This window comes from Vidua macroura, chromosome 2, assembly GCF_024509145.1.
Source record: "Vidua macroura isolate BioBank_ID:100142 chromosome 2, ASM2450914v1, whole genome shotgun sequence".
Lineage (NCBI taxonomy): Eukaryota > Metazoa > Chordata > Aves > Passeriformes > Viduidae > Vidua > Vidua macroura.
The window spans coordinates 36,980,955-36,989,122 of NC_071572.1; the positions used below are offsets into that span (position 1 = coordinate 36,980,955).

General features: G+C 35.7%; 1 long non-coding RNA gene across 1 annotated transcript; it reads right to left on the minus strand.

The window, feature by feature from the left end:
- Nucleotides 1-1,378: 1,378 nt before the first annotated feature.
- LOC128803503 (uncharacterized) lies at nt 1,379-7,460 on the minus strand. Its single transcript, XR_008435735.1, has 3 exons — nt 7,421-7,460; nt 4,190-4,292; nt 1,379-1,443 (listed from the first exon to the last, which is right to left on the minus strand). It is a non-coding gene; the product is annotated as an uncharacterized LOC128803503 (long non-coding RNA).
- Nucleotides 7,461-8,168: the final 708 nt, after the last annotated feature.

The following is an 8,168-nucleotide window of genomic DNA, read 5'->3' on the forward strand; positions in this document are numbered from 1 at the left end:
CACCACAGCTGCAGCACCAGAAGAAGCTAGGAGAAGAGGCCACCGCTTGAGAGACTGAATCAACACCACTGCTTTCTTTTTATATTTTATTAAGCGGGGAGATGTTGCATCCCGGAGTTTGGGTTTAGATTAGGGTTTTTAATTTATGTTAAAATAAGTAAAGTTCTGTAATCCCGCGTTTCCCCCGCGTTGTTCCCCCCCCCGACCCACGCCGCAGAAAAACTACTCATAATACATACAAAAAAAAATCCAAGTCTTGAGGGTAAAACCTGATCAAACACTATTTTTGAATTGACTATCACTTCATATTCTCCATTAGTATGTTTTCATGTTTCACTGTTTGACTAACAGTTACAGAATTGTGAAAACACACATTAATGTGCTCACATCTTATGTGTGTTAAATCATTAATTAATTTAAATGCACATATCTTTAAAATTTATATACCTATGATGATTTATAATCTGAAGTTCTGACCTGATTTTCATAGTCTTTGAAAGCATGAGAGTATTTGCACTCATTGTAGTGGAAAATACTATTCCTGGCACTGTTTAACATCTTTGTTGGTGGCATGGACAGAAGAAGAACTGCTCCCCCAGCAAGTTTGCTGATGACCCCAAGCTGCGTGGGGCTCTCTGAAGGGGCACACTGGAGGGAAAGGACACCATCTAGAGACACCTTGAGAGGCTTGAGAGGTGGGCCTGTGTGAACCTCATAAGTTTTAACAAGGCCAGGTGCAAGGTACTACTTGTGGGTCGGGACAATCCCAACCACAGATACAGGCTAAGTGGAGAATGGATTGAGAACAGTACTGGGGAGAAAGACTTGGGGTGTTCAATGGACAAGAAATTCAACATGACCCAGAACTGTGTGCTTGCAGCCCAGAAAGCCAAACATATCCCATGCTGCAGAAGTGGATCCAGCAAGCTAAGGGAAGTGATTCTTCCAACCTGAGCTCTGCTCTGGTGAGACTCCACCAGCAGTAGAGCATTCAGCTTTGGGATCCCTAATGTAAGAGGGGTATGAACCTGTTGGAGTGAGTCCAGAGGAGGGGAGGGCCGTGAAGATAATCAGAGGGCTGCAGTACCTCTGCTTTGGAGAGGCTGAAAGAGTTGAGATTGTTCAGCCTGGAAAAGGAAAGGCTTGGGGGAGACCTTCCAGCAACTCTCCTGTACCGAAAGGGTACTGACACAAGTACCTTTGTTTCAAAGACAAGAGAGTTGGAGAGGGACTACATATGCATATCTAAATTCAGCTACGTGAAGGAAAGGTAATGAACATCATGATGAAAGAAATAATTTCATCCTTTTCCCCAATGTATAGGGGCATATTTCTTGTGGGGACATATATTTCCTACCTGCTGCAGAGTATTGTGTCTCCAGCATCCTACACGGAGTATGTAAAGTCAAGGAATCAGAAACTACAACACTGACACTGATGATACTGCAACAGGAAAATGGAAAGCATGGCAATATTTAAGGAAGAAAGCTAAGCATTATGTTTAAATCACATCTGCAGAAAAATGGCTGCAATATTCAATAAAATTGTGTTTAGAAATAAGCAGGTTGATATATTTTTATCTGAAAAGAATGATAACATCCTTCCCAGTCCATTATGAATGAAAAAAATAAAGCATCCCAAGCAGCACTCTTTTTATTTCTGGTAGGATTCCCTAAGGACTGGTACCAACCAATGATAGTCACAATTCCCTTCTGTTCTCTGGAAGTAAATTTAAAAAAACACACTCTTGATAAAATTTTCTGTGACACAAATATTGGTAACATGGTAATTGATGAGCAAGACATAGCAATCACACAGAGTTATTCAAAGTACTTAATAAAAACTCTGTCCCATTCAAAGAAATTTCTTTAGCAGAGCTAAGTGCATAAGTTATGTTTTTAAGGAATGAACACTAGCTTCTGAAAAAAAAAAAAATCTGGGAGCTATCCAAAGCACAAGAAAACAACTTGAGCTCTCATGACAAACTTGTGACAAAAAAGCCAATTTTGATCTTTTGCTGTGTAAGTAAGAAGAATAAGGAAATACTGCTGAAATAAATATCAGGATGTGGAAGTTATTCTTGTACAAAATTTAACATTAATTATTCCAAAGAGGAAAAAATGCTTTTCAATCAAAACCTCAATAAGTCTAACCCATTTAATTTACATATATCAGCAGAAAATTTAGATGACAAAAATTAAGGATAACTGATTTTTCAAGTTGTGCAGCAATCTTTCAGCAGCTAAGAGGGATTCTTCGGCTCCTAACATTCTCAGTTCAGGGCTGAATAGTTTCAAAGGGCTATTGTAGCGGAATACAAGCTACCAAACATTTACGAGGCTGAGGATATACCAATGCCCTCTGGTCCCCTCCAGCTTGAAAGAATGGGTTCTTAAGAGCCCTAATCCTACTGAGCCAAACTCAAAGTATTTGCTGTAAATTTGATGTGAAAAGTAAAAATATAATATGCTGTATAACTGCCTCACGAGTTATTTGTATTGAACAGCTTTTACTGCAGGTTGATAAAATGTGCTCTATAAAAGATTAATTATAGGACCACAGTAATAGCTTTGTCTCTGTCATTATTAAGTCTATTCTTTTAATGAAATTTTCTTCAAATAAAAAAATAATCCACAGAACTACTCAGTCTCTCTATCTTTTATCTTGTTCTCTTGTTTCAGAATCTAGTTTTTTTTCTCCTCATTGTTGATGTTATTATTTCAAATGTATTTCATATATCTGTTTTTTATTATTTGGTATTTTCTTTCAACTTTAGATCTGTTCCTTCTTCCCCTTTTTAATTAAAAGAATTTATTAGCATCTGTAGGCGTATGAAGTTATTTACCAAATATTTATCCTCTGAAATAGGTTTTAGATCTTATCTTTACATTATAGGAGTAAATGTTACAAATTGTAGTATATTAAGCTTTTCTTTTATGGAAAGAATTAATTAAAAATAGTAATGTATGGTGAAAATGTGCATGGATAGAAATATGGAATTTATCCATCATTACATTAAGAGCTTCAGTTCTTTTACATTCTTAAAAGCTGGAAAAGGAGACAAAACTGCTTGTGAAATATCCTTATGGTATATCCAAGCTTGAAATTCCTTTTGAAATGTAGAAATATAAATTATCACTTCATCTCACAAAGCTGAATTTGTATGTGGCAGTGTTTCCTTCTTCATCACATTTTAATTGGAAGTAGTTTCTATTATGATTTCTTCTACGCTAAGTGTCCTCAGTGGATGCACAAGTGATCAGGTTCCTCCTATGATTTCAGATTTGGACTTTTCTTTTTCAGTGTCATAAGACTCAAAGTCAATTGTAGGTATGACACAGAAATGGAAACGCTATCCTCTCTGAGATGCTGCCATTTATGTGTATAGGGCTGAAGGCTTTGAAGAAACTTGATTGGGAAAACTCAGGATTTTTAAGGAACTAAAACATAAGCAGTGAGGTTTTCAAGCCACATGGGTCAACACACATTTACTGTAAGTTCTTGATTCGGATCTAGTCTTGTATTATTTTAGGTGCATCAAATCTCTGCTTCCATTGGAAACAGAATTAAATGGGAGATTTAGAGACAAAACCCTGGATTATACTGTTAATAAGAATTTTTTCCAATCCTACTTTTTAAGAATTTTTATTATAAACATTTCAAGTTATGCATTTGTATCTCTGTTGTTTGCTTAACCTCCAACCTTCTGCATGTCTTCAATTATTTAAAAATTGTCTTGCTTCCTCACCCCAAATCTGGACACTAGTAGAGTTCAGTGAGGAAACACAAGAACCATAAATTCCTAATTCACACCGGAAGGAGTTACAAGATAATGTTCCTTACAAAATTTCTCACTTTATTTAGTTATGTGGTACTAAAAAATCAATTATTCTTATGAAGTTCATAGAAAGAAATTTTCTTAAATTAAAAGAAGTTGTGACTGACAAGTAAATATAATTCTGAATTAAAACAGATTCTTCAGACACACCAGATGCATGTGTTGACTGGTTTTGATGGAAACTTGACATGCTAAGACACACCAGCATGAATGCTTTCTCTGTGTCTTTAACCAGACTTTGTATGAATGTAAATCTCAGTCTACCACATAGTTTGGGGTGTAAAGTATATGGCATACAGAAGTGTATTATATACAGCAGAAATAAGTTTCTCCAGTACTTTTTTGCATTACCTGTTTAACTCTACATCCAAATATATAGTTTTCTTGGTTTTTTTAAATGCTGAGAGCAATTGTGCACACATGCATCTAAGCTCCCTGCTGGCACAGTGATAACCTGCAGAGAGATATTTACTTAATGCTGTACTGAGCAGATGAAACACTCTAGACAACAACAGCTTCTACTCCTGAACGTAAACAGGAAAAAATCTTATAAGTGGTCTGTACTCTACAGAAACTATTTTTCTGTATTTGGATAGACTGTAACAATTTTCTCTTATAAATGATTTAGATTGCATAAATGGTTCAATGCAACTTTGCCTATTTTCTTCAAAATAAGAAGGGAAAAATGCTCTCATATATTTAATGCATATGTTGAATATGAGGAAATAGAATAGGATATAAGAAATAAAGTTTAGGGAACTGAACACAACTCCCTCTGTTCCTTTAAAATTTCAGATAAAAGTAAATATATATTTTAAATTATTTTTTAGCATAAAAGGATCCCAAGTTTTCTGGAGATGAAAGTCAGTTGAACTTCAAGAAACAATGTTTGACCTTGAGTAAAATTCAAAACTTTATTCAGGATTCTAATTTCAAGAAGACCGAGGCAGTATTATCCTTAAAGAAATATGAACAGAATACATTACTAGAAGCAAGGAGGGGTTTTTGGGGTTTTGTTTGTTTGGTTGTTGTTTAGTTTGGGTACAAAATATCAGTGTAAAGGTAGCAGTCTTTATATAAAATATCTGACAATGAGCAGTAAAAAATCCAGCTCCACTGAAATTAATGGTCAAATTCCAAACCAAACTTTCCTAACAAAGAATACCAAAATTTCACTCTTCATAAAGAAAGAAAGTCTTAATTGGAAATGTTAAAAAAACAAACCCAAAATGTAGATTATGTAGGATGAAGTTACTTGAACCTCTTAAGGAAGTTGAATTCAGGATCTCTCTAATTCCCTTATCTAGCAAATTAAAATGCACCCTAATTATGAATTAGGTTCAATCTTTGTATGATACTGAATAGCTTTTTGAAGATCATTATGGAAGCATGGCTTCCATTGAAGGTAGTAAAAAAATTGAGAGTTCCCGGCACCTTTTTTCTTTTTGTCTGAATAAAACATGGTGCTTGGGTGTCTTTCCAGAGATGCTGTCTATTTCAATGTGTTATATTGTGGGTATTCTCACCTCAGTCAGAGAGAAAGGTTTTCTAACCAGGTCAGAGTCTGGGAAGCAGTTGGAAAAGAATGTAAATAATTCTCTAGTCTACCTTGTTAATTCACATTGTTTATAGATGTGCTCTACCAGTGTGCGTCATTCACTGCACACCAATGGTGTGACATGTTTTTACTCTAAGACCAATGAAATTAATCTTCTTGATGTTCTCTATATATAGAGCGGTACATTTGAAATAAAGGAGAGAGTTCATTTTCTTAGCCTTCTAATCTAGAGTCCTCTGTTCCCGTCCTGCTCAACAACATCATTATATGATTTCAATGTATTTTGTAATCTGTTTATCATATACTATGTATTTTGTTCATCATTTTTCTCTATACTTCGTAACCTTGTCTATCACAGAAAGAACATGTCAGACTATTTTTCTTGCTATGATAAAAGACTGAGAGTTTTATTTTGCACTTCAGATATTTTTTACTCCTTTCATTGTTTAGCAGTTTTGTTCCTTAAAATGTCCTCGTGGTGCCAGTACATCTTTCAGCACACAGTGGAAAATAGGCTCAGATGGAACCTTTTGTGTTTCACTTTGTGCCTATTGCCTCTGTCACTTGTCATCACTGAAAAGAACCTAAGCCCAACATCCATGTACCCTCCCTTCAGGTATTTACATCTGTTTATAAGACTTCCCCTCAGCCTTGTCTCATCCAGACTGAAAATTTACAGCTCTCAGTCTTTCCTCATAAAAGAGATGCTCCAGTCACTGTTGGCAATAATCCTCCTAATGAGGCCTTGGATACCATTGGTCTTATTTGCCACAAGGATGTATTGCTGACTCTTGGTGGCACATGGCAAATTCCGTGGTTTTTGATAGAGAACTTAATTATTCTGAAAATTCATGATCGTTCATTTGCATTCAATTATTTTTAAAAATATAATCAGCTAGCTTTGATCTTCTTAGCTTTCTAAGTGGAGGTTTGGATACTGAAGATGACTGCACTGCATGCCTCAACAGCACTGTTCTCTCTACCTCATTTTTTTCTTGCCTCTTTTCTGGTTCCTTAAGTTGAACACCTACAACAAGATGTCTTGTCTCTGTGACTGGGAAATTATACATCACATACATCATTTTATGTCTGTTTTCTCAGCACTAGTCATATACACATGCCACCTCATATTATAGGAACTGCGTCTGCGCCCTGTGGTTACCTGTGACTTGGACTGTATAAAAGTGGCACCTCCAGAAGAGAGACTCTGGCATCCCCACTACTGAGAAGAGGAGGGTGAAAAAGGAACAGTGGGATACCACAGGCACCCATGTGGTGTGGTATCTTTGCTAGATCTCTCTTTTTCGCTCACTTTCTTTCCCCTTCTCTTCTCTGCCTCTCCTCCTGTTTCTTTCTCTCTACATGACTTTTACTGTTAAATAAAATCCATGGTATTGACTTTGGCATATGGTCTCATTTGCACCCTAATTCAGGCAGAGGCATCTCTTATAATTGGGTCAAAATAGTGATTATACTTGCTTTGTCTGTAGTTATGCACATTGCCTGTGGCATGGTTAAACACATCAGAAAAAAATATTGGGTTTCTGCTACAGAAGAAACCTGGTGTATTTTTCAGTAAATGGAAGGGGGATGAGCTCATGCTCATTCATGTGAAGAATGGCTTCCCAAGTTTTACTTAAAAAAAAAATAATGGAAATAAGACTTTGCAGAGCAACCGCAAGAATAGTAAATTTTTTTATCATAGCCCTGTTTTTCATGCATTTAGTTCCTGAAGCTCAAATCATACTTCACTCTGTGTATATGTAGTTTCAATTAATATCACTGGGAACTGAAAATTTAGTGTAAAGATTCAGTGCACCCATAAGTTGCATTTTTAGTTACAAACATGTCTGAAGGCAGAAAACACAGCAGTCCAGTCTATAAATGCCTTGATATATGCATGCTTAAAAACCCCATTGGAGATGGTCTGTGTTGGGCCTCTGTGAATTGGTCTAGACACAAATATGGATTAGATATACTACAGACATAAGGCTAGTTGCAAAGTGCAGATTCCTTCTACTCACCTTTAGTATTGGACTCATTACAGCTTCAGCTGAGTTTTCACCATGTCTAGTCACAATCACTGAGATATGTCAATAGAGAGCAGGATTGCCTCAATGTTATTTAACTCAAATCCTGCTACTGAAAATGTCCTTCACATGACTCTGGGAACTTAGCTGGTGTCCCATCTATGCTTTCTATTCCTTTCTCAAGATCTGGATCCCAGAAGAAAGGCTAATAGTAATTTCATTAGACATAATTAATAATTAGATAATTAGACATTAAATCAATATCATCTCTTTCATAATGTAAATATAAAGTTACTTAGAATTTAGTTGTGTGTCATCAGAGGATAATTTCATCTGAATATGGATTTATGGATGAAGACCTTTAGCTTTCAAATCCAGTTATGAGAATGTTTTGTTTTGGGATGCCAAAACATGGGTGTGTATTTTTTTATTTTCTACAGGAACACAACCTATATGGCTTTTTTTCAACTTTTGAAAGCATTTCAAATTCCTTTGTCCTAGCAATGCACAAATCACATAAACAGAGAACAAATTTTACTTATCCACTTTATTACCACTTTCATCCCCAAGATCAGCTTCATGTGATTTGGAATACAGCACAACATGATCTCAAAAAACTTAATTCTAGTCTAACAAACTTATTTTTTAAATCCTACCTACAATCAAAAGCATGAGACTGATATTTTTACCTTATGACATCCAAATTTCTATAGTTTATTTTGAACCAACTTGGAATATAAAA